The sequence below is a fragment of the Ranitomeya imitator genome, chromosome 3, assembly GCF_032444005.1.
Source record: "Ranitomeya imitator isolate aRanImi1 chromosome 3, aRanImi1.pri, whole genome shotgun sequence".
In the NCBI taxonomy this organism is placed as follows: Eukaryota; Metazoa; Chordata; class Amphibia; order Anura; family Dendrobatidae; genus Ranitomeya; species Ranitomeya imitator.
In genome coordinates this window covers 167,328,673-167,355,107 of record NC_091284.1, presented here as the reverse complement: position 1 = coordinate 167,355,107, position 26,435 = coordinate 167,328,673, and the positions used below count along the sequence as shown (strand labels likewise).

The 26,435-nt window shown below is 41.9% G+C and overlaps 1 protein-coding gene across 2 annotated transcripts in view; it reads right to left on the bottom strand.

The window, feature by feature from the left end:
• CLDN34 (claudin 34) overlaps positions 1-26,231 on the bottom strand; it is a 47,083-nt gene extending 20,852 nt beyond the window's left edge. Inside the window, exon 1 of one of the 2 annotated variants that reach the window (XR_011319512.1) lies at positions 26,192-26,231. The gene's annotated coding sequence lies outside the window, so the exon portion shown is untranslated. The remainder of the gene's footprint in view (positions 1-26,191) is intronic. The other variant, XM_069760075.1, reaches the window with a different exon arrangement.
• Positions 26,232-26,435: the final 204 nt, after the last annotated feature.

The following is a 26,435-nucleotide window of genomic DNA, read 5'->3' as shown; positions in this document are numbered from 1 at the left end:
CACTTTAAGTTAGCTAACAGCATAATGCTGACAAATGCATCTTTGCGGAATCTGATAACGACACGATGAACAAAGGACTGCGCCTGAAAATCTTGATGTCACAAAACCTGATACGGTTCGATCATTATTCTGCAAGTCAGACGTGAAATTTTGTAAAACCTTCTTAAATGGAAAGCCTCGAGCTAAATGGTATAATACATATATGCAATAATGACCGCACACACGGCTATACAAATCTTGAATTTGTGCGTTCTGATAACAATAAGAATAACAATTCTTGTTCAGGAATGTCACAAAAGCGCGTGGAAAGATAATATTATCCGCACGGAAGCCGTAACTGTCAAAAAATATGCCCGTCTTATCGTCGCAGAGTACGATTAATATCCAGTGGCGACCAGCTTGATTCGCCGGGTCTGTATTCACAATATATGCCGCGGGTCTCTGAGTCACTCTTTCTTCCGGAAGCAAATCACACGGAAACACACCGGCGAATATGCGGTCTGTATAATTATCGGACCGCGCTACAACTGTAAGCTGCAGACTGTCCATCGTTGCTTAATTAATATCGTACAAGATCTCTCGCCTGTTATTAATTTCCAGAATGGTGTGGTTGACTGCAAAGACAATCATATTTATCGTGTGGGGTGTCGCTATCGCAAAGCGGACTTCAGCACGCAGATTACCTGTTTTAATGAGCGAGAAATGGCCTCCAGGCTCTTGATCAGGCGATAAATCAAAAGCAAATAGCGTGAAGCCAGCCATAAATTCTTCACGATCTATCGCCATGGCACAATCAGCCTTTTGCTTGCCCGATATATGGGCAAGCGCCATATATTCTCTGATGGCTAAATCAGCATTAAAATTAGGATTATAAGGCCTCGCGGGTATCTGCTGACCATCCAGATATAATGCCGCGTGGTTGACGTGGTAGTGGTGAAAGTCCAGTGGGTTTTTTGTATAAGAACCGCTGAAGCCCTCATTATCTACAAACCCCAATATAACAGTTTTTGGTATCTGTCCTAGGAAGAGGTTCTCGTGGTTCGTGATCCGTGTCCCTGCGGCGATGCTGTACACTTTCAGGCATGTTCGGTCAATAGCGTACTTGGCTGTTGCGGCTAGGAGGGCCTGGCTGTGGCCGATTCGGACAGCCAGTGATACCTGCACTCTTTTCACATAGAGAGCCGCCTGCGAGATTTGTACCTTCAGCGGCTCGGCTTCTGCGGACATGAGGCAGAAAGTATCCTTATTTCTTGACAGCTTAACCTTAAGGTCAAGACCGTTCAATATTAACTTTGGCTGGTTAAATATATCCCCAAAAATGGGCCCCAAAAGATCGATGGGTTTTGAGCGAGAAGCGGCACTGGCTCTTTTGATAAATCCAGCATTTGCGCCATCCAGGCGCCTGTCATTATGATGCCCCGCAGTGTCTTTATAGAACAAACCGGCTGTAAATTGTGATGCAAGCGTCTGTGAACTGTAATTTAAAAGGGTCTCTATGTACGCTCTATAGCTGTAGAGATTGTCCGATTGTGAGATAAGTCGGTCTCCCAGAGTAATATCGACCTGGTTAAAAAGAGTGGCTAGAGGGTAGTTTATGAGCGCCACACGCGCACCATCGGCGATGGCCGTATTATCCTGCTTCACGATGCGACAGCTTATGTACAGCAGCGTGTTGTTCAGATCATAATAATAATCACCGCTGCCAGATATGTAAAACTCCAACGGTCCATTGTCTGACAGAGCAGCAACCGGCTGTACTTCTACAAATAGAGATTTCTCGATACTTGTTTGAGTCGGTGGTACGGCAAAAATATCCAGTTCAGATTTTGCGCACTCTACAGAAGCGTCATGCAGGAAAGCCATGATAACTGATTAGAAGATGTCGTCCGCAGAGCGTCTTACTCGTTTCTGACGGGGGCGTCTCTTGGATGTAGTTTTATTCATGAGCATCGGCGGTAAAGGAGGGCAAACGCGCCGCTTTCTTTTTTGGTCTTTTTTAGCGACATAGATTATCCCAGAGCCGTCTTGCTGGGTTGGTGTATTTATCCTTCTCATAAGGGCCGTCGATGCTGATGTCACGGCATCTGCAGCGATGTTCCGGGCAGCCGTCCGAACGTGTGGTTTTACTAATTCTAAGCCTTTTCTGAAAAGCGGAACGGCGCGACGAAATAAGCCTTTAAATAGCCCTGCCAGGCCAGAGCCATACATGTACTCGCTCCCGCGGAATCCCTCTAGCCCGTGCCCCGACTGGGCAGTATAGTAGCGGGCATAAACAGCAGGATCTCCATACACCCTTTGAGACAGCATTTTATCGTGTCAATGCTGACGAGGTCTAATATGTAATCGCACTATACACTTTCCGTATCTGAATTTAACCGGCGTGCTCTGGTCCGACATGACTGTAATGTTTATGGAGTCAAAGTGTTGCTTGCACAGCGGTATGTAATCGGGCCGCGAGTAGCGCACCGTGACAATATCATTATCATCGCCGCTAACTTCGACGGTTCGTAGCAGTTGAACGTAACTGTCACCTACAAGTTGATGTTGAATTATATCAGTGTATACAAAAAGCGAATAAAAAACAGCCTTTGAATCGGGGTAAAAGCGGTCTGCAGTCCGAAAATAAATTTTAGCTTAGTACCCAGAGCAAATTGTATAGGGGATGGGTCGGGCAGGATCACCTCGCGGCGTAGCTCATCATACCGTATTCTGTAGGCAGGCGTAGATAAATACAGCGCTTCTATTCGGGCATTGACCGCGCCAACTAGCTTAGGAATGGACGAGTAAAATCCTGATTTTATGTGATACTGTACTAACGGTTCGCCGTGTTTAGCCGTGTAGAAGCTCCCTTCAAAAGCATCAAACGTGTTCCACGTATGGGGGTACTGTATTTCCGTTAACGCCACCTCATAATCTGCCGAAAGATGAACGGCCCGCGCTAACTTGGTATTGTACTCCGATATTGTGTTTTCAGGGTAGATTTTAATTGACGAATTACTGGGTAATGTCACGAAAAATGAGCCCGCTTCCATGGTTATATATCTGTCAACTCCGAGGCCGGGATCCAACTATTGAATTTTTCAGGGTAGCCCAGCCATTTGACAAAGCAGTGACTCACACCCCTGACACGTTTTTTTCTCAAAATTTTTTCTACTCTGTAGACACGATCCTCATCCATAGGTATTTTTTGCAGCTCTTCCTTATAAAATGACCCCTCTACAGGCTCCCCGGCTAAATCACTGATTTTATAAAGGGGTTTATGAAATTTAGTGGAGACGCCGGTGATTAAATAAATCTCTTCGCTGTACGTCTTCTCATAGCCCTTACAGAAGGTCGACTTATAGCGCGATATTCTGACATGAGAGCCAACCGTTAAAGACGGTTTAATCGGTTTATTAGTAATAGTAGAATAGTAGAACTGTAAATATTGCGCCAGATTTGCATCACGTTTCTCTCTGACACAGACGCGGGACTACAGCGGATCGTTGAGTGGTACGTATGGTTGTAGCTATTCAGCAAATCCGGTAAAATATCAATATACCTAAAGGTATTATGATGCGTAAGATAGCGCCACATACGGGTTTTTAATGTGCGATTAAAACGCTCGACCATAGCGGCTTTTACATCATTGTTTGTAAAAAAGTGATGAATATTGTGCGTATTACATAGTTGCCTGAGTGATGAATTTATAAATTCTTTGCCGCGATCCGTCTGCAGTTTCTTCGGTATGCGCTTATCATTTTGAAATATTAATTCGAACGATCTGGCGACACTAGCGCCTGTCTTGTTTGTCAAGGCCACGCACCATGCGTATCTCGATAGAACATCAATCACCGTCAGGATGTATTTGACATTATCATTTTCCCTTGAATAGTCAATTAAACTTAAGAGATCCGCCTGCCACTACGCATCAATGGCCGAGACGTAAATTTTATTTGTCAAAAAGCGTTTTCTAGCAGGCTTGTGTAGCGTGTAGGTGTCTTGCTTATTCAACCAAGCAATCACATCAGATTTCTTTATTCCGCGCGCTCTTGCAGATCTAAACGGGTATTTAGATTTGTCAATCGAGAATGATCCGGGTGCCTGGCTTGTAAAATATTGTTTTTCTAATATGGCATCATACGATTTAGACGTCATGATTGATTAAAATGATTGTGGCTCGTTAATCAAAAGCCTGCTTCTTTCAGAAATTCAGCTGTATAAAAATTCCTGTTTTAATCCGGCTATATCATGCGTGAGTTAATGCATGCATTAATTGCATGTATGGTTGTGTTCTGGGTGTTAACAGAAGGCGTGTGATGGGGCGTAACTGGGTGTGTTTCTGGGTGTTAACAGGTGAGCTGATTTCTGACACTCAGGATAAATACAGCTGGCTGGACCACTAAGTACATCAGACATTCACCAGAAGTCCGACTAGACTAAAAAGCAGAGCTATTCTAAATGTAAGTATATAAGACAGTTGTCTTATTATTCGCAAATGCTTAATTATATTTAACTATGCATCTCTAAAACCATAATTAAGGGTGTTATTTGTTTAATAAGTTAGTGTTATACTGGAGGATAGCTGCATATTTAGTATCGTTGTATAATATAGTTTTACTGCATAAACCATATTCTGTGGTACATAATTAATATAGAAAGACTTATCCGCGGACAACTATTATAACATAATTTATGTAATACAGTAGTTAATAACTGTTAATACGCCCTAACTAGCGCATGCAGCGCTTACTTACTACATGTGTTTTGTTTAACATAGACATATTTATAGTCATATTTATACAGTAGCGGTATATTTAGTGGGGCTGTGTAATATAGTTTTACCGCATAATTCATATTTGTGGCGCATAATTAATATAGAAAGACTTAGCCGTATTACCCATGATTTGCTTAGTATAAGAATATTTATACACGGGCCGCAGTTTTATTTGTTGTGTATATAAATGAGCTTGACGAGTGGTGGTGTGTGGTTAATATAGATTGCGCAAAAAATTTACACAGATAATTTATTTTAGATGGAATCCCAACATTTTTCGGCTTTTTCCAGTCAAGTTGCGGATTCGGTACTCGGTATGTTTCAAGATTTATATACATGTATCTGTTAGTGGCCCATTCTAAGTAAGGATTGTTTTATATATTATCTTTATATTGTTTATTCTTTCTTGTTTAAGATGAATTAATCAGGGCCCTCCCCGATAATCTAGATGAATTTACCAGGAACACCCCCGATGCTGTAGATGAATTTACCAGGAACACCCCCGATGCTGTAGATGAATTTATCAGCAACTACAGCGATGATTTTTTAAACGGCTTCAGCGTGCCTACTCTGGAGTGTGGCGCTGCTGTGGGGGCTTTGACTCAGTACATCATAGGTGCGTTGTGTGACTGCTGTGTATGTGTGTGTGTGTGTGTGTATATAGCTTTTAAGTATTTAGACGTGTAAATATATATATTAATTCTTTACAGATGTCGACATGCTTCCAGAACCAACCACCACGGAACACAATCAGCTGCCTGTTGAGGAACTGATGTACCAGACCCCCACGCCGAGAAACAGCCCTGATTCTAGAGCACCTAAAAAACAGCTCGGACCGGGGTGCCGGAAAGGAAAAGGTAAGAATCGTATGAAAAGTTTTTGCACAACCGCTCTGAGAAAATCCACTACGCCTCTACTAAGGCCTATATCTTTATTTATAGCTTGTAAACTGAAGCCTAGAAGAATTTTCACAAAAGAGAATATACCGGAGCTAATGGAGAGCCTCGCAGAAGCTACAGAAGATGCCACGGCAATCATTCACCACACATCGCTATCCCGTAAGTGTATATTTTGGTATACATGCACAGTCTCTGTACAATCAATGATACACGTGCTTCACCATTGAGATCCAGGGCACACACATATCTGACACATGTATAATCTTTCCTGCAGCTAAGCGCAGCGGCCTGCGACGGTCTCGCACATATCTGACACATGTATAATCTTTCCTGCAGCTAAGCGCAGCGGCCTGCGACGGTCTCGCACATATCTGACACATGTATAATCTTTCCTACAGCTAAGCGCAAAGTCATGAGAAAAACACCTCCAGCACCTCTACAGCCGCTACAGATCACCGAGAATGGCGCAGCACCAGCGTGGCCGGCGATACAGACGGCTAATGGAGCTGTTAGAGCATATCCGCTATCACCAATCTGCGTGGTGCAGGACGCAGGAAACCCTGTACCGTCGGACCATCGTGAAATACCCCATTCAAGCACCGGACAGCCATCGACAATCCGTGTGAATGACCCCGCGCTACTATATCCAGAAGTGGTCGAGGCACCCCGAAAACATAAGCGAAAAACAAAACATGTTACAGAGCCACCAACCGCATCCTGCGCCGTGGGTGCAACAGCCACGATGACTCGTGAAGAGTATGATCGCGAGATTGATCAGCTTGCTGATGGTAAGCAACCATCCGTAGAACCGCTCATTATACGTATCCCCCACACTATGCAACAGTCAGCGCCATGTGTAACGGGGCCTGCTAATGCCTCTGGGGTCGGACCCTCAGGACCCTCTAATTTGGGTGACATATCTCATGTCTGTGTATCTAACTCTGTTAATGTTAAGAAACGGTCAAAGAGGTCGCGGCCGGCTGATGTTAAGGTGTGTAAAGAGCTTAAGGTGTGTAAAAAACCACGGATTCATGCGCCAGCTATAGATCTGCAGCATGAATCCCGCAGCTGGGGCCCCGTTGAAATGCTTGTGTTTCAGGAACACTTCGTCCGCTACTTACGCTACAAACGCTGGGTCCCCAAAATAATGTTTTTTTGCGATACTTTTGAAAAATTATTATCAACACAAAGCCCAACACAGGCTAATAAGTCCGAACTATACGCACTTCGGAGCCTGCTGCTGGATGGCGAGATAACAACTACAGCGACCCCATTATGACTAGATATGGTCGGCTACGGCATGCATAAACCACCTAAACTAACACTACCCAGGTATAATAGGGCTAGAGTTATAAAGAGGGCTCTAAAATTGTTGGTCAGCGCTAGACGGGTGCTATGCTCTAGGAGGCGTCGTGGTGACATGTGTCCTGCAATGCCTCTACAGCCACCACAGACGTCGTCACAAGAGTCAGAACAGCACTCACATAGCCAAGGCAGCTCTGCAGATGCCGCACATGCATCTACACAAAATTCACAAGCCGCAGACGCTGACGCTGCTGGTAATGTGCGGGGCCCCGATCATACAGTATTTTTGCAACACATCCATCATCATGAAAGAGCCCTCCGCAATTTTAATGGCCATATACATACAGATCATTTTAGATTTGTAAATTTTGAGCGTGTACGATCATTTGAAGAGGGCTTGAATATTGTTCATGAAGGCATTCAGGCATTACTGGATAGAATCATCAGGGACATTGAACCTGGCGACTTTGTACAGTTAAGGTTTGATGCCGGCGATACTTTAGACCCTATTTTCACTACAAAACAAACCCGTGAAGATTTTAATTCAGAATCTTTTTTAAATGCTGTTGCCAGCGCACTTCAAAGTAACAATGAATGCATATCATCCAATTCGCTAAAGCTAGTCGTCACCATCATTAAAAACCGACGCGGTGGTGTAAAACAAAAAAGGCGCTTGAAATCTATAGCGAGCAGTCAGATCATTAAACAAAAGAGACAATGGCTGTATGATTTTAACAATTACACGACAAATCTGTGTTTGGCTGCTAGTGTGTGCGCCCTGATGGACGACACGGATGTCACTGATGGTGTATTACTGAGCCGCTCTAAAAACATACACGCAGCACTGGGCATCCCTGATGATCAATTAGTGAGTTTTAGCGACATCCCTGCATTTGAAAAATATTTGGGGGTCACCATTAAAGTACTGTACTATAGTCAGGGCGATTGGCGTTACTTTGAAAGCGGTAATACAGCTAATGGCAAAACAGTATTCATATTGTTCCATGATAATCACTACTACGGGATCAAAAATATGAAGGGTTTTATCGGTGCTAATTACTTTTGTGAGCTCTGCAATTCAGTGTTTCACCACAAAAACAAACACTCCTGCCAGTATTTTTGTAAAACCTGTCAGAGAGAGAATTGTGAAGAAAGCCGTCCCGACCAGCAACCCAGATGTCCTGTTTGCAGAATTTATTGCCGCACGAGCGAGTGCTTAGATTATCACAAACAATTGGGTTTAGGCGACCCGGCATTCTGCAGACTTAAAACATTTTGTGATAAATGCAACCGTTTTGTCCCCAGAAATAGCGAAACAGAGCATAAATGTAATGGTTTGCGCTGTCCTGTATGTCGCAGACATATAAATAAATTCGATGCCCATCTTTGTTACATGCGGAAGTATGTAGCACAGGATGAGTCAGATTGTTATATCTTTTATGATTTTGAATGTATGCAGGAGACAGGCACGCACGTCCCGAATTACATTTATGCTACAACGCTGTATGGCCACCCCTCCTGGGAGTTTGAGGGTGATACCTGTACACATGACTTTGTACAGTTCTTTACAAGCGGTACATTTTCAGATCATACATTTATTGCCCACAATGGTGGAAGATACGACGCATACTTTATTGTTAAGGAACTGATTTCTGAAAAACTACAAGTACAGTTGATAACCCAAGGTGGTCGTCTCTTGTGTGTGTCGCTACCCGATTTGTCTATAAGGTTCATAGACTCTCTAAATTTTATCCCCATGAAACTCAGTAAATTACCACAGGCCATGGGTTTTTCAGGCGGTAAAGGACATTTTCCTCACTTTTTCAATACCCGAGAAAACCAAAATTATGTAGGTCCCATACCGGATGTAAAATATTATGGGGTGGAGTACATGTCACCTGGTGAGAAGGTAGAGTTCCTGGAGTGGTATGAGGCCCAGGTAAATACAACTTTTGACTTCAAGGCCGAGCTAAAATCTTATTGCAAACAAGATGTTGAAATTTTGAGACACGCCTGCGAGATCTATAGAGAGCGTATTATGCAGATGACGCAGAAAAATGTTAAAAAATACTGTAAGCGTCAAAAGCAAAGGATTGTAGTGAGCAGATGTGTTGATCCTTTTCAGCTCATCACCCTGGCCTCGGTGTGTATGACAATGTACCGGTTTAAATTTCTTCCAAAAAAGACAATCGCCATTTTACCTGGTGATAATTATCACAAGGCAAAAAAGCGCTACTCGACACCCGCTATACAGTGGCTCATGTATGTAGCCCACTCCGAGAACATCGACATACAGCACGCTTTGAGAGGCGGTGAAAAACAGGTCGGAAAGTATTTTCTAGATGGTTATGCCTATGTTAGCGGCCAGCACATAGCCTTTGAATTTCAGGGGTGTTTTTACCACGGATGTCCCGTGTGCTATAATGAAAATGACACGAATAAGGTCACGAGTACGTCCTACGGCCAGTTATATTACACCTTTTTAGCTAAAAAGCGTTACGTACAGTGTTGCGGGTACACAGTAAGACTGATGTGGGAACATGAATGGAATTAAATGGTTGAAAATGATTCTAACCTTCAAACATTTCTTCGCCAGATGGAATTCCCCGTTCCTTTAGACCCCCGTGATGCGCTTTATGGCGGGCGAACTAACGCCATTAAGCTCTATCACCATCTGGAAGAAGGGGAGACTTTACACTACAACGATTTCACCAGTCTGTACCCCTTTGTAAACAAAACTAAAACATACCCTGTAGGCCATCCAGACATCATCTACGACAATTTTGGATTCATTAAAAAATACTTTGGCATTGCTAGAGTCAAGGTCTACCCGCCGAGAGATTTATTTTTTCCAGTTCTACCGGTAAAACTCAACAAAAAATTAATGTTTCCCCTTTGCTACACATGCGCTGCAAATTCCCAGGCAGATATTTGTGCCCACAGTGATGAAGAACGGGCGCTGACAGGCACCTGGTGCACTATAGAGCTCGAGATGGCTATAGAAAAAGGGTATCGGATCGCTCACATCTATGAAATATGGCATTTTCCTAAAACCACTGATGATCTGTTTGCGCCTTACATTAAATTACATCTTAGGGATAAGCAGGAAGCCTCTGGTTATCCTAGCTGGTGCACTGATGATGCCAAGAAACGGCAGTACATTGACTCTTTTCTTGAAAAAGAAGGTGTCCAATTACGGCCTGAAAATATAGCTGTCAATCCTGCTAAGCGACAGATCTCCAAGCTTTTCTTAAATTCTTTATGGGGAAAGTTTGCCCAGAGATCTAATCTATCATGTACCAGCATTGTTAGGGATCCAGATGAGCTTTTTAAGTATTTGTTCCTGCCTTACTATGACATTTCGATGTTACATTTCCTTGATGATGACACCGCAACCGTTAACTGGAAATATGCAAAAGGCCACCACACACTCAACAAAAACACAAACATTTTGATAGCGTGTTTTACAACAGCGTATGCTCGGTTAGAGCTCTATTCGCTGCTGGACCGGCTGCAGGAGAGGTGCCTTTATCACGACACAAACTCAGTTATTTTTGTACAGAGAGATGGTGAGTGGCAACCGCCTTTAGGCGATTACCTGGGGGAGCTGACCAGTGAAATACCCGATGGTACACACATCACAGAATTTGTATCCGCGGGCCCCAAAACTTACGGCTACAAACTCAACACCGGTAAAACTGTCTTAAAAGTTAAGGGGATAACACTAAATGTTGGTAACTCTCAATCTATTAATTTCAACAGTCTGAAAGATCTAGTTCTGGACTACCCGCGCAATTCTGCCGCAGAAACTCAGAAACGTATTGTCGTACAGCAGGCGTCCATTGTGAGAAATAAAAAGTACTGGGATATTGAAACAAGGCCATTACGCAAAACACAAAAGTGCGTTTATACAAAGCGGCGACTATTAGACGATTTCACAACATTACCTTTTGGGTATTAGTCGAGTATTGTGATGGATACGCGTCTGCAGCACCCATTCTCGTGCATTCTAGCAGGCCCGTCTAATTCTGGAAAGAGCTATTTTGTAAAACAGCTGCTATATAATATTGAAGCTAATTTTTCTCAGAAACCTGATAATATTGTATGGTTTTATTCGTGTTGGCAAAAACTATATGATGAAATCTCTCTCTCTTTTCCCCACGCCAGATTTGTGGAGGGTCTGCCGAATACATTCGTAGATGACGAATTATTCCCACCGGAGAAGGTGAATTTGGCGATTGTTGATGATCTCATGGAGAGTGCTAGTGAGAATTGTGAGATAGAAAAAGCCTTTACCAAGTATGTGCACCACAGAAATCTCAGCATTTTCTACCTGGTGCAAAACATATTTTGTCAGGGTAAGAAAAGCCGTACGATAAATTTAAACACAAAGTACATGGTGCTTTTTAATAACCCCCGAGATAAATTACAAATTTTAACTCTAGCTCGTCAGATGTATCCCGGAAAAACACGTTTTTTCCTAGAAGCTTTTGAGGATGCCACGCGGGAGCCTTACGGGTATTTGCTTGTAGATTTGAGAGCTAATACTCCTGAGGATCTGCGTTTAAGGACTGGGTTGATTCCACCCGCGTTGCCCGCTATGTTCAGAAGAAAAACACTTCTAAAAAGTGAATTTTACCCGGTATCAGACATTCTACGCTGTGGGCGTTGTGATGTAAAGATGTCTGAGAGGCTCCGGCGTAACTGGGCTCTCTTAAAAACCCTAGTTAAAGCAACATCCGCTGTCAGAAAGTCTATTTTGCGCGATGCAAGCAATGATTTAATTACAGCCATAGGCGAGATTGCTTTAAATATCTTAAAAGGCAGGATTCCGCTGAAAGAGCGCCAAAAAGGTATATTAAAGAAGTGGCGTAAAGCTATAAGAACACTGAGCGACAGATCTCAGCCCATAAAGAAAAAGAAGCGACTACTAAAACAGGCCGGCGGGTTTATCGGACCTCTTTTAGCTTTTGCAATTCCAATAATAACAAGCCTGATCGCCGGAAGATAATGGAGCATGCAGCGAAAATGTATCTAGTGCCCAAACAGGAGCTAGACAAACTAAGACCCGGTACTGCAGATAACATACGCGACAGTGTTATTCGCCGCCTTGATGGTGAAATTAGCGACATTTTACAGCGTCGTGACATTCCCGATGATGTGAAAATTAAAATGTATAGCTCTGTGCTGCAACGCTACTTGGTACATACGCGACACAGCTCAAAAGAAGTAACGGCTTTAAATCTCGTTAGCCCTCCTGATCCTGGTCAGCAGCAATTGCCAAATACCGACTCTGATAAAAATCATGAGATCGCTGAAATTGTCAGCCATATAAACCAAAGATATAAAAAGAATGCTGAATTTTTACTAAACAGGCTGCTGCAGAATAAAAATGTCACAGCATGGAATAATAAAACTGAATTTATTTTCAAAGGATCCGTAATACCAGGGTCTAACTTACTGGATTTGGTACGTAGTACAACGCAGAGCCATGCTCTGAACAGTAGAAATTTACCGCCGGGTTGGGATTCATTTATGCAGGCTATGGCCGAGCTAAATATGCCGTCTACAGTTGTGGGTAACACCGCTACTAGGAAGCTTTTAGATGAATTAAAAACTACCAACAGTGAGACACGCTCTGTATCTACACCGCTGAAGTTAGCGGCGGCTCCCCGTACAATTCAATCTTTACATTCCCCGTCATTAGGTACCACACGTGGAACTTTGCTACCTAAAAAAAGGTCTCTACCGATGCTACAAACCATGTGGCTCACGATGTAAAGAATGTACTGGCTAAAATGCTGTACTCGCCTTGTAACGCTATATTAATTATTTTGTAAGAAGTGTAATGATGTATGTTCATTGTACTATTTAATGTTTTTACTTTTTATATTCTGTAAGAATTTTTATAGTATTGAAATGTCTTTGAGATGCTGTTTTATTGTGAGAAATAAACTTTTTTTACATTTTTACAATATCGTGTCTTTGGTTTTTTATTCGTATAAAACACACCGCTTCTTACTTGCGTGTGTTGTATATATATATACAGACACAAGGAGAAAATCTGGTACACTGTGAATAAACACAGCTTACAATGCCCCGCAGATAACCCTACATAACCCTTTCATATAGTTAATGGTCAGTAGGGACACAAATAAGTTTTCTGAGAAAGCTAATACAAAAAACAAATAACCTCAGATGACATCTACAGGACACAATAACTTTTCTTGCCTCTTCCGTTTGTGAAAATAAACATTTATTGGGAAAGCAAATACAACAACAATAAACCTCTGACCCGCAGTTAACCCAAACAGAAAATCTGGCTCTTCTGTTTGTGAAAATAAACATTTAGTTAATGTTCACCATTTAGTTAATGTTCAGTAGAGCCACAAATAAACAGCTTGGTGTGTTATAAGTTCTGAACTATATGGATACACTATGAATAAAACACAGCTAACAGAATCAAACTCGAGCTACGTATAAAAATATAAAACAAATACGTGTAGAGACACAAATAAACAGCTTGGTGTGTTATAAGTTCTGAACTATATGGATACACTGTGAATAAAATACAGCTTACAGAATCAAACTCGAGCTACGTATAAAAATATAAAACAAATACGTGAATAATATCAAACTGCAACAAATTAAAGTATATCAAACGATATCAAAAGGGGAAATCAGCCAGCCTCAGGGACAGCTGGCTGACAGGAGGAGGGGAGGGGTTACACACTTTGATACACTTTGATAGGGGCGGGGCACCTGTCAGATTGAGTTTGACGAAACCACCCGATGCTACACTACTAAAGTGAAATAAAGTCACTCCTCTCCATGCCCATGGGAGCGTGGGGAAGCGTGAATATTCATTTCACTTTAGCAGCGGGAACAGGCTTTGACTTCCTGTCACCCGCTGCTGCTCCGCTGGCACCGGGGGCCCCCATAGCAGCTGCGTGGTGTGCAGGGCTGGACTGGGACTAAAATTCAGCCCTGCCATTTGAAGTTACACAGGCCCACTTGTCACATGGTGACTGTATAATATCTTTGTACACTTGTAGGCAGGGCCGGTTTTAGGCAAAGTGGGGTCCTAGGCAAAGTTTAAAATGGGGCACCAAACGCTAACATATTGCACATCACACAAAAGCACTTCTGTTGTATTTACAAGTGCTGAGTTCAGGCCGCTAAATGAGTTTGATCGACAATACTGAAGTTGTTCAACGCTTGTTTCCCAGCCTCTTTCCACCAGCTGAGGAATAATGATGGGACAGAACCATCACTAATAGATCACTAACAGATCCCCATACAGTATCATGTTATCAGCAGCACATCTACAGTTTACACCGGCGATGTGCTGCTGAGAACAATGATTTTTGTTCTGGTAAAAACAATCTGAATATGTAGCATTTTACTTGTTTAGTAAAATACACCCCATTGTCCTCCATATATTATAATGTGCACCACAATCCTCCATATAGTATAATACATTCCTTATAGTCCTGCATATATTAAAATACACTGCTCAGTCCTCCAAATAGCATAATACACTCTTCATAGTGCTCCATATAGTATAATGCCCCGCTATAGTCATCCATGTAGTACAATTCACTTCCCATAGTATAATGCACCCCATAGTTCTTCATATAGTATAAAGTATTCCCCATAGTCCTCAATACAGTATAATGCAGCCACCCCAGAGTATAATGCAGCCACCCCATAGAATATAATGCAGCCCCCCTCATGGTTTAATGCAGCCCCCTCATAGAGTATGATACAATCACCCCTTAAAGAATATAAATATAATATAGCCCCCATAGAATATAATGTAGCCCCGAAAAGAATAGAATACAGCCCACCTCCCCACAGAATATAATGCAGCCCCATCAAAGAGTATGATGCAATCATCCCTCATAAAATCTAATACAGCCCCCCATAGAATATAATACAGCCCACCTCCCCATAATATATAATGTAGCCCCCATAGAATATAATGCAGCCCCCCATAGTATATAACACAGCCTCCCCATAGAATATAATATACCCCCATATTATATAACACAGCCTCCCCCATAGAATATAATATACCCCCACAATAGTATATAACACAGCCACATAGTATATAACATGACCTCCCCCATAGTATATAGCACAACCTGCATAGTATATAGCAAAGCCTGCATAGTACACAGCACAACCCGCATAGTATATAGCAAAGCCCGCATAGTATATAGCACAACCCGCATAGTATATACCACAACCCGCATAGTATATAGCACAACCCGCATAGCATATAGCACAACCTGTATAGCAGATAACACAGCCCACGTAGTAGTATACAGCACAGCCCACACAGTAGTATACAGCACAGCCCACACAGTGGTATACAGCACAGCCCACAGCCGATGGTCAAGCCGAGAAGAGCCGTGCAGCGACTGCGACACAAGAGGCATGCCTGCGAGAGAGAAGGAACAGTGCGAGTGAGCAGGGCCATCACTTCCAGCTATCACCTACAATACCGGGGTTGGCTGGGACTAGGATCACAGGTTGGGAGGGTACCAGTCAGTGTGTGGGAGGCACAACAGGCTTTAATAGATTAAGTCAGGAAGAGACTTGCGGCATTGCGGGAAAACCCAGTGACCCTCACTAGAGCCAAAGCTTCAAGTGAGCATTCAAGTGATATCTTCCAAGACTGGGCGCACCACTAACATTAATTACTGAGAGACTTTCTAGCTTGTTCATAACCTATAAATATGAGAAGGAAGCATTTCGACAGTTGAGGGATGATAACACCTATTTGAAATTGTCATATAATCCGGTTGCCTCCTTCTCATCTCAGTTACAACGAATTCTCATTAAGGCCCATGAGGGAGGTATTATTGATAAAAGGATGTTGGAGGTGTTGACGGTCAGGTCCCCCAAGACGCCAATTTTTTACCTCTTGCCAAAAATCCACAAGGACGTCGTCGACCCTCCTGGACGTCCGATAGTGTCTGGCATTGAAGGTCTGTCTGACCCTATATGCAGATTCATAGATTATTTTCTGAAACCTTTGGTAGAAAATCTACCATCTTATGTACGTAACACTACGGACGTCCTCACGAGGGTCGACGGCGTCTCGGTGGATCAACATGTGCTGCTGGTCACCGCCGACATTCAAACCCTGTATACGTGCATCGACCATACTCATGGTCTGAATGCGGTCCGTTTCTTCCTGGGGACCTCCGACCTGGACAGCTCTGTATGTGAACTAATCCTCGAGCTCCTGCGCTTTGTCCTCACCCACAATTTTTTTGTTTTCAAAGATGTTTTTTATCTATAGAAGCGCGGCACAGCCATGGGTGCGGCCTGTGCGCCCTCGTACGCTAATCTCTTCCTTGGTTTTTGGGAGAGATTCCTTTTTGGTGACGAGGGCGCGGGGGCCGCCGACCATGTGCTGTGCTGGCTTCGATATATAGATGATATTTTTTTCATGTGGGCGGGGACATCACGGCAGCTCGAGGATTTCATGCTTCAATTAAACACAAATCCATTTAACATTAGGCTAACCTATCAGTATCATCCTACTAGGATTGATTTTTTAGACGTCACTTTGGAGGTCGATGCTGCTCGATACATCCAGACTGACGTCTTCCGAAAACCTACTTCTGTTATTGCCTTGATTCGTGCAGACTCAGCACACAATCCTGCCACTATCAGAGCTGTCCCGGTCGAACAGTTCCTGAGGATGAGACGGATCTGCTCATCCGACCAAAAATTTCATACTCAAGCCGTGGATCTGCAGTCCCGCTTTCTAGCACGTGGCTACAGCCATAGGAGTATTAAACGTGGCTTTGATAGGGCTAGAAAAACTTGGCGTAGTGACCTGCTATACACAACCAAGAGAAAGAAGGCGAATACCAATGATGATATGATTAGATTCATTGGTACATATAATCATGAATGGCAAAACATCAGGGGCATTCTGAATAAGCACTGGTCTATTTTGAAGACAGAGCCCGCCCTGGGGACCAGTTTGGGAGACTTTCCTGCTATGACCGCCAGGAGAGCGCCTAACTTAGGCAATCTTCTGGTTAGGAGTCATTACGTTCCACCTATCAAAAATATTTTCGGCACTCGGGGTCCCCTCCTGGGGTGTTTTCAGTGTGGCCACTGCCTGGCCTGCGCGAATGTCGAACGCATCTCTACTTTTGACACATCAGATGGCCTTAAACAATTTCAGATCAGACAGCACATTACTTGTGGCACAAGTAATGTTGTTTATTACGCCACATGTGCCTGTCCCCGTATATATATAGGCTTAACATCTAGGGAGCTCAGAATTAGGGTACGTGAGCACGTTCGGGACATTCGCGCGGCTGGGACGGTGGTCGATCCCTCTGAGCATTTTAGGACTTTTCACAATTGTGACGCGTGGTCTCTTCGGGTCAGGGGGATCGAAATTCTTCACCTGGGGTGAGGGGTGGAAATGATAAAAAACTCTTAGCCCAACGTGAGGCGAACTGGATAGTTTGCCTCAACACCATGGTACCCAACGGGCTCAATGAGGCACTGAGCTTCTCGTCCTTTTTATAATATAGTGACCATATTCTGGGGCTCATTAAGTCGTACCTTTTCCTGCCATCATTGTGTACCCCTTGGATCATAGAATCGGATCCTAGTATTGCTCTTTATGTTTTTAACTTTTATTATTTTTTCTATTACCTTTTTAGTTTTTATGAATTTGTGCATGGATCAGAGTATCCTATACATATCTTCATGTGTCTCCAGCTGGACCCTAAAGTTTCCTATTTGTGCGCCTGATACAACGGCATCTCCTCCTCCACTGAGATGCACACACCATTTGATGAGAAGAGGATTTCCTCTTGGAGGACCGTAAAAAGAACAAGAAGGGTGGACGTTTTTCTTTTATATGTTTATGCCTATATACTTTGTATCAGAGGCGATATGCTATAGGGAGCTGTGTGGGTTAATCTTACCCAGCTGTGCGCGTGCGCGCTGTTGATGCGGCGGCTCCTTCTCCTGCCTCGGCGTCTTCAGGCTTTCTGCAGCTGCGCAGTGAATCAGTATTCCTGTGCATGCGCAGTTGCGCTTGACGCCGACGGCCGGTGCAGGACCTGCGGCTCACAGTGCGCACGCGCCGCATGTGTTGGAGCTATTGGCCGGTTCACAACATGTGACCGGCCCCACAATTACCACCAATGGGATATAAAAGGTCCTTGCAGGGATATAGAGCTATCCCCTTGACAAAGCTGATATACCAATAGGCGAAACGTGCATTGGGGCTCTCTTGGATGCGGTTTAGTGCCACCTCCCCCACTAATCTTTGGTAAGTGTCGCTCCTGTTATATATTTGCATATTTAGACCACCTGGTCCTGATATAGATATGCTGCATTTGGAGCATACCTCTTTACCTCTTCACATGTATTGTGTACCATTGGAGCATAGGTGGCACTGTTGATCTGGCACACCATCCGGTTTTATTATTATATATCTTTTGGAATGTATTTATATCACTTGATATGTTTGTAATAAAGTTTAACTGTTTTAACCCTAAATACTCCTGCTTCCTCCGATTTTCGTTCTTCATAACCTATTGTAATCCTCTGTATAGTTAAATTGCATATTTACTAACCCTAATTGTTTACAAGTTATTGTTGTTTTAAAATACCAATATATCAACCCCTGGCTGTTTCTGCCTTGTGATCTCTTTACGTTGTATCCAGGCACCTGCATTACATCTGCATGAAGTTTTGAGAAATTGGTGGGGTCTCAGGACCCAGACCCCTTTGATCTAAAGCACTTCTGAAGTGAGTTTTTTAAATAAAAAAATATGATAGACTAGATGGCAGCCCGATTCTAAAGAATCGGGAGTCTAGAATCCATATATACTTTATTTATTCAAATGTAAGAATAATACAATTAATAAATAATAGTAAGAAAGAACAAAAATAATAGGCAGTATATGGAGAAAACACCAAACAAAAGTTCAAAATTGGTGTGAAAATGTCACTGAACCACTTCACAACTAAATATATATAGTTTTGGTAAATGGTATTATCATTTTTTTGACGAAATTCGGCAGGAGCTTGAAGAGCAACGTCACTGGGCCCGCCTCCACGCAGTAGAAACTTGCTGTGAGGTAAAAATTCAAAAATCACACCAAAATGGCGGGCGGAGTGTGTCACAGTACGGCACGTTTCTGATTGGTCGCTCGCAGCAGGCGGCAACCAATCAGACACTGGACACTGTTGACGTCACTTATCTCCAGACATTAGCTCCGGACATTAGCTCCGGACATTAGCTCCGGACATTATCTCCGCACATTAGCTCCGGACATTAGCTCCGGACATTAGCTCCGGACAAAGCCACGGAAGTTGGCACAAATTGCAGGAAGTAGTATTCTAGGCAATTAATCTCCGGACATTAGCTCCGGACATTAGCTCCGGACATTAGCTCCGGACAAAGCCACGGAAGTTGGCACAAATTGCAGGAAGTAGTATTCTAGGCAATTATATATTAGATATTCTTTATATCTGCTGTTCAGACCATTTTTTGTAGCAAGGAGTCTAAAAATGAATACACAGCTGTTGATTTCTGTTACCAGTGTCCATTACCTGTCTCCTTGCTTTGCTTGTGGCAGAGAATGCTGCTTGGCTGCTGTAGTCAATCAGTTGCATAGTAAGAAATGGGGTTAAAAAATGCTATTTTTTTCCATAAAAAAGACACACTACAATGGAACCAATTAAGATTCAGTGAGGCCTGTCTGCCATTTGTAGAATCCATTATATGTTGGGCAGCATGGTGACTCAGTGGTTAGCCTGTTTCTTTGCAGAACTGGAGTCCTTGGTTCTACTCCCACCAAGGACAACATCTGCAAAGTTTTGTACATTATTAATTTATAGTGAGGAATGGAGCTGCGGCGGTCCGCCATGTGGACTTGGAATCGGGGGAAGGCGAGTTTTCACATAAGGATGCGGTACATCTAAACGCGGCAGCTATAGACATGTAATGTTTAGCAGTACAGGAAGGCATCGAGAAGGGACTGAGGGTGTGGAGGGACACAAATGTGTGAGGGATGCAAAACATTTATGAAATAGGGGGAGGCCCTCGAAGTTGTGAGATTTGGATAATGTTCTGAACCCCTCTAGGTGGAATTAAGTGGTGATGGGTGATTGAGTGAGTGTGGTGTGGTTATTCATTACAGTGGGTAAAGGGGCTAAACTAGTCCACATGACTCACAAACACCCTTTGTCTTGTATGTTGTTGTTATATTACATTGTTGGCAATTAATATTGCAGCATGACCTATATCGGTAATTGTATTGCATTATAACTTGCTGACCCCTTTAAAGGGAACCTGTCACCAGGTTTGGCCAACAAGAGATATGGCCATCACCTTTCAGGGCTGATATACAGCATTCTATAATGCTGTATATCTGCACCCAACCTGACCTGTAAGAGAAGAAAAATAGCTTTTATTATACTCACTTGCGGGGTGGTCTGGTCTGATGGGTGTCGCCGGTATTGGTCTGGGGCCTCCCATCTTTTCGCGATGCCGCCCTCTTGTTGCTTTGTGTGGATGACGCGTCTCTTTGGCACTGCGCTCCTGCACAGGCGTACTTCTCTGCCCTGTTGAGGGCAGAGCAAAGTACTGCAGTGCGCAGGTGTCGGGAAAGATCAAAGAGCCCGGGAGCACGCGCACTGCAGTACTTTGCTCTGCCCTCATTAGGACAGAGAAGTACACCTGCGTAGGAGCGCTGTGCCGAAGAGACAGTGTGGATGACGAAGGGACACGGACCAAGATCAGCAACGCCCATCGGGCCGGACTGCCCCTCAGGTGAGTATAGTAAAAGTTATTTTTCTTCTCTTACAGGCCGGGTTGGCCAATAGTGTGTGCAGCCATTCTGGTTACCTTAGCACCACTGCTTTTTCCAATGTTACATCCGAATCTGGAATCACATTTTGCAAAAACATGAAGAAAGCGGTGTAGTTTCTACAGCACATGCTCACAGGCCTATAAACATTTTAGTAAATTTTTCTCTCAGTTTAACAAGTTAGCAGTCATTTTAATATTATAACATACTATACTAAATATTGTTATTTATGTCTTATTGTTAGCAACTAGACAATCTTAAAACGTACTTACTCATCATAAAGAAAATTTAGATTAGAGAGTAAAACAGCAACCTAGATGGATGTCTGAACTTGACCATGTATTTGCTGCTGTCTGGGTACTGATGTGAATTGATAATTAAGATCTTCGTGACATTTGAGGTACCTATAAGTCATGGTTGGATAGGGGTTCCCGGCCAAGCATGTATAGGTACAACATGGCGATCATGCAAAATCTGAACTCCAATATGGCGCTTCTTCCCTTCTTTGTACTGTGCCTCAAAAGTATTTTTCAACCACATATGGGGTATCGGCGTACTCAGGCGAAATTGCACTACAAATTTTGGGGTTCACATTCTCCTGTTAACATTGTAAAAATGCAAAATTTGGGGCTAAAGCAACATTTTTGTGGGGAAAATTTGATTTTTTTTTTAAATTCTTCTGCTTAACGTTATAAAATTCTGTGAAGCACCTGCAAGTTCAAGGTACTCACCACACTTCTAGATAAGTGTGGGGGTTTCCATTGTTTAGGCACTCCAGAGTTGTTATCTCATAAAGTGACTCAGAATTGTAAAATTTGACCTGGTCAGGGAGGTGAAAACAGGCTAGCAGGTGAAGGGGTTAAACTCTTCTGTTGGCAGTAAAGATGCTATACATTTTTTTCTTTTTTTGTTTCTCTTTTGATGTCTGAAGTTTACCATATTTTCATCCAAATCTCTGAGCACTGACTTTAATCAGCATTTAAACAGTCCCTTTGGCAATAAAGTTTTCTAAAGCAGATATTATTTTGCAGAGAAGAGTGTGTTAATAGCAGTCTCAACATTGGGCCACCCACTTGCTCAGATATTATTCCCAATTAGTCTGGAAAATTGGAATAATAATGTACGTGAGCAGAAATTAGTCGATTATAACATGGCTTGTGTGGCATCCTTGGCTGTACAGAAATTGATCACAGTATTAATATTTTAGTCACTGATACTAAAATGCTCTAATCATCCCAACAAAAGTATGCAGAATAGACTCCTCTTTAAATGAAAGGTAACAACTAAGTCAACCAGAAAAAAACATCTTATCTTTAGTTTACTTCTTTTTAAAAGAGATTTCCGCTTTCAGGTGTTTATTGCCGTTTTTGGCCAACGCCGTATTAAAATAATAAAGTCAACTAGTCGTCAGTGGCTCTGCCAATGTAGACGACATGAGCTGCTGAGCTCCGTGATTGTCTGCAGCGGTGATGTGAATTTTAATTGTGAAGTTGCAGTTTCAGCCAATACACATAGACCGTAGTAGCTGCAGAAAAGGCCAAGCACTTAAAAAACACTATAAATATGTCAATACACATACACTATGGAGGTAATTAAGTTTAATATTATTAATTTCTGAATAATAGTGTAAAATTTGAAAATGTTGCCTTCACTCCTGATTTGCACTAGAATTTATAACCTTTTATCCTACTCTCTTGACTCTTATAAATCACCACATTTTTTATTGAATTTTTAAGTACTACAGAGAAGGCTATAGGAAGAACAGAGAATAACGCGACACAAATTGAGCACGCCATTATTAAAATGGCAATAGTAACATGGCAATAGTTAAACCGACCTAGATGGTGTTCACACATTTTAGCCATGCTTTTTACACGCCCGAAAATGTTGCACAACAGAGTACACATTCACTCTGCACCATTATAGTCTATGGACCCAACGGTACATATGCCCAAATCCCATTTTGCAGGGGGGAGGATCAGAAGTAAACCCCAACGGGACCAGTGAACGGGAGCTAAAACGCATTGTGAAAACACCCACAGGCTTCTCGAACTGTTGTAAAAATGCATGTTTAAAATGTCACAAGTACATTGCCATCGCTTGTGGAATATGGTAGTAAATGTCTTTTAAAACAGTTTAACATACTAATAAAATAATGATGTGAAGAAGGCCTCTATACCCCTTAAAATATAACTCATTCTGCACAGTTCACAGACAATACCCCCAGCATACTTACAAATGGCAGGTGATGATAATTGTGACAACTTCTCTACCAGCCGTATACATAAGTTGAGTGACTTGATCACCTGGTTAGGGCAGGTAACAGTATACCTGGCATACCACTAGTTCTCTAGGTGTGGTGTACAAGCAACAGTGGCTATGGTGATAATGATATCTTATCTGTGAGGAACATATATCCTGTGGAGTCCTGCACCCGATGCTACAGTGTTTTATTGTTCTGCCTTGTGAACTACAGTTTCTGATCTCATCTCCTGCATCCTGCCAGGGCCATACTAGTGCTAAAATGATGCCCTAGCACACAAACCCCATCAGCCCACAAACGTTTGCCCTTCCCACGAAGCTCTGAGGTGCGAAGTGCATGCTTCAACTAATTTTTCTTTACTTGATATACCCCTTGTCACTCACTCCTATTCACACAAGAAGGAAAATAAAAGTAGATAGAAACACATCACACACATGTAATCCAACATTACACACAACACCCACATATCACTCGCACACGAAACGCATGATAATCACGTCAATTCAACATTACATAGAAGTCACACATTACATACATGTTGCACATATCACTCACACATTACATACATGCAGTACACACTATGCACATATCACGCACACTACACTGCAATTGTATTTACAGTAAATGGCTTTTTTGTAGGTAACACAATGGCATCCTCACTGAGATGACCAGCATCCCACACCATGATGTTTCCACCTTCTAACTTCACTTTTGGCATGGTGTTTTTGTGTTGACTTGCAGTGTCTTTTGACCTCCGAACATTGTGTGTATTATGGCATATAAATACCGTAGTTCAATTTTGGTTTCAACTGACCAGACTATATTCTCGCAGTATATCACAGGCTCATCTACATATTTTTGAGTAAACTTTAAGCATGCTTGAACATGCTTTTTGTTCAGCAATGGAGTCTTGTATGGTGAGTGTGCATACCGGCCATAGAAGTTGAGTGTACTAGTTGTTGTTTTCTTTGAAACAATTGTACCTGCTGATTTCAGGTCCTTCTGTAACTTTCTGTAGCTTTTCACAGGTGTTACTTGGCTCTTGGACAACTCTTCTAATAATTCTTTTGACTCCTCTGAAATCTTGTGGGGAGCACCTGATCATGGCTGGATTATGGTGAAATGATGTTGTTTCCACGTATAGATTATATTCCCAACAGTGTTCACTTGAACCTTTAGTAGTTTAAAAATTCTTCTGTAACCAATGCCATAAATATGTTTTGCAACAATAAGGTTGCAAAGGTCTTGAGACAGCTCACTGGCTTTACCCACCATGAGATGGTTCTTGTGTGGTACTTTAGTAATGATACACCTTTTTATAGGTCATCAGTTTAACCAGCTGATGTTATTTTTCACTAATTGGGAGAATTGCTTTCTAATTACTGATAGATTTTAGTTGTTGCCATAACTTTTCATGGCTTTTTGTATCTCTATTTCTTCATGTGCTCAGTGCTTAATTTTTGGACATCTATGGTTTGATTTTGTTGCCTGAGTGGATTGGATGGGTTGTTACCAACATCTCGTAAGACTTTCAGTTTAATAGCACCTTTTGAAACATAAATACTTAGAAAATTGGTGTCATTTTCAATACTCATTTCACCCGCTGTGTGTAAGGTTGTTGAGTTCAGATTGTGAGACCCGTGGATAGTCCTTACATTGATTTTTATGGATGTCTGTATGCAGGTACGGACTGGGGCTGAAATTCAGTCCTGGCAATTGAAATCACACAGGCCAATGTTGTCCCCATTCCCATGAACCAGATGGGATATATTATTATTATTTTCCTGGATGGAGGAAAAGAAGATTTTCTACAAGACCAATATTTCTAATGATACATGTGGACTGCTGGGGTAAGTGAGGGAGTCAGCAACTTTGTGCTCCATCACAACTCTTAACAGTATGGGTATCTTGAGAACACTGATTCTGTTAACAAGGTAGAAGACAAGGCAGCCCATGACCAGACAGGCCCTTCTGGAATTTGCCAGAATTGCCAGAGAGCCAGTCCGGCCCTGTCTATGAATCCATAGTTGATTGCTACTCCCTTCAGTGTCATGAATCAGATGCTTGTAATTTGGTTTTGCGATAAAGCTTTCAGTGTAGCCCTAGCCATCATTATTTGATTCACTTGATGTATTTCTGACAATTAATGGTATAAATAATATTTTTTTAATTATTGTAAGCTCACTTAAAGTAGTTTTATTAATAAGCTTATTACACTCAAATAGTTTATATGTACAGCACATAAATCTAGTCTATAAAATATCTATTTTGCTTAACAGTTGCTCATGGTCTATGGGGGGTTAGAACTTCTTGAAAATTATGATTCCTGAAATTTTATTCAGTCATCCATTGTCATTTTATGTCCTAGAAAAAGCATACTGTTTTTTTTATCAGTGTGCTGGGTCTATTTTTCATACATATTTTTCCCACGCATCCAATTTTACCATCAATGAAGCATCTCTTTAACACCTATGCCAAAATATATATATATTTTACAAACTTCTTCTTCCCGTAATAAAAAATGGACAGCATTTGGATGACACATCAATGGGAAGTCCATAAATTCTCTAGGTTTTCATGTGGACAAATGGTCCACAAAAAGAAAAAAAACTAGATATGTGAATACACCCATAGACTATAATGGGTACTCTATGAGAAGAACAAAGAAAGAACACAACTGCTGATGTGTGAATGTGGCCTTAGAAAGGGGTATAAAATGTCATCCATCCTTTAGCATTATTGATCAATCTCTTTAGATATGCAGTTCATAATGAATATTTGTATGGTACAGTACCACAGCAGAATAAAAAAATACATAAATGTTAATACCTAAAAAATATGTCGTACGGTATAGATCTGGTTAATCCTTTTAAAACCAATACGGTATATAAAATAAAATGAAAAAGCATCTTACCAGGATTTTGCATGAAGGAAAATTATATTAAAATAATCTTAAACATAAAATTAAAACCAAACCAAATGTTCTGTTATCTGATTGTAGTCTTCCTCTTTTTTTCAAATCTAAATCTTCCCCCAAAATATCAAATAAGGAAACTTAAAAAAAATGTCTAAGAAAATAGAACACACAGAATACACTTACATTATTGCGTGTTGTATGCACTTGACATGTTATTCCGTGTACTTTGAATACAGCAAATGACAGAAATATGAATGGTAAAGGATAGAGACCTGACGTATGCACCACTCCTTCACACTCACCCCCTAGGTCAACATATAGGAAATTAAGTTTAATAATTAACAAGAGATAGTTATGCAATTTTTTATTTCAGGAAATCACCTGTTCGAGGGAAATTTTAACAGAAAAATTTGTGCATTTTATGTAT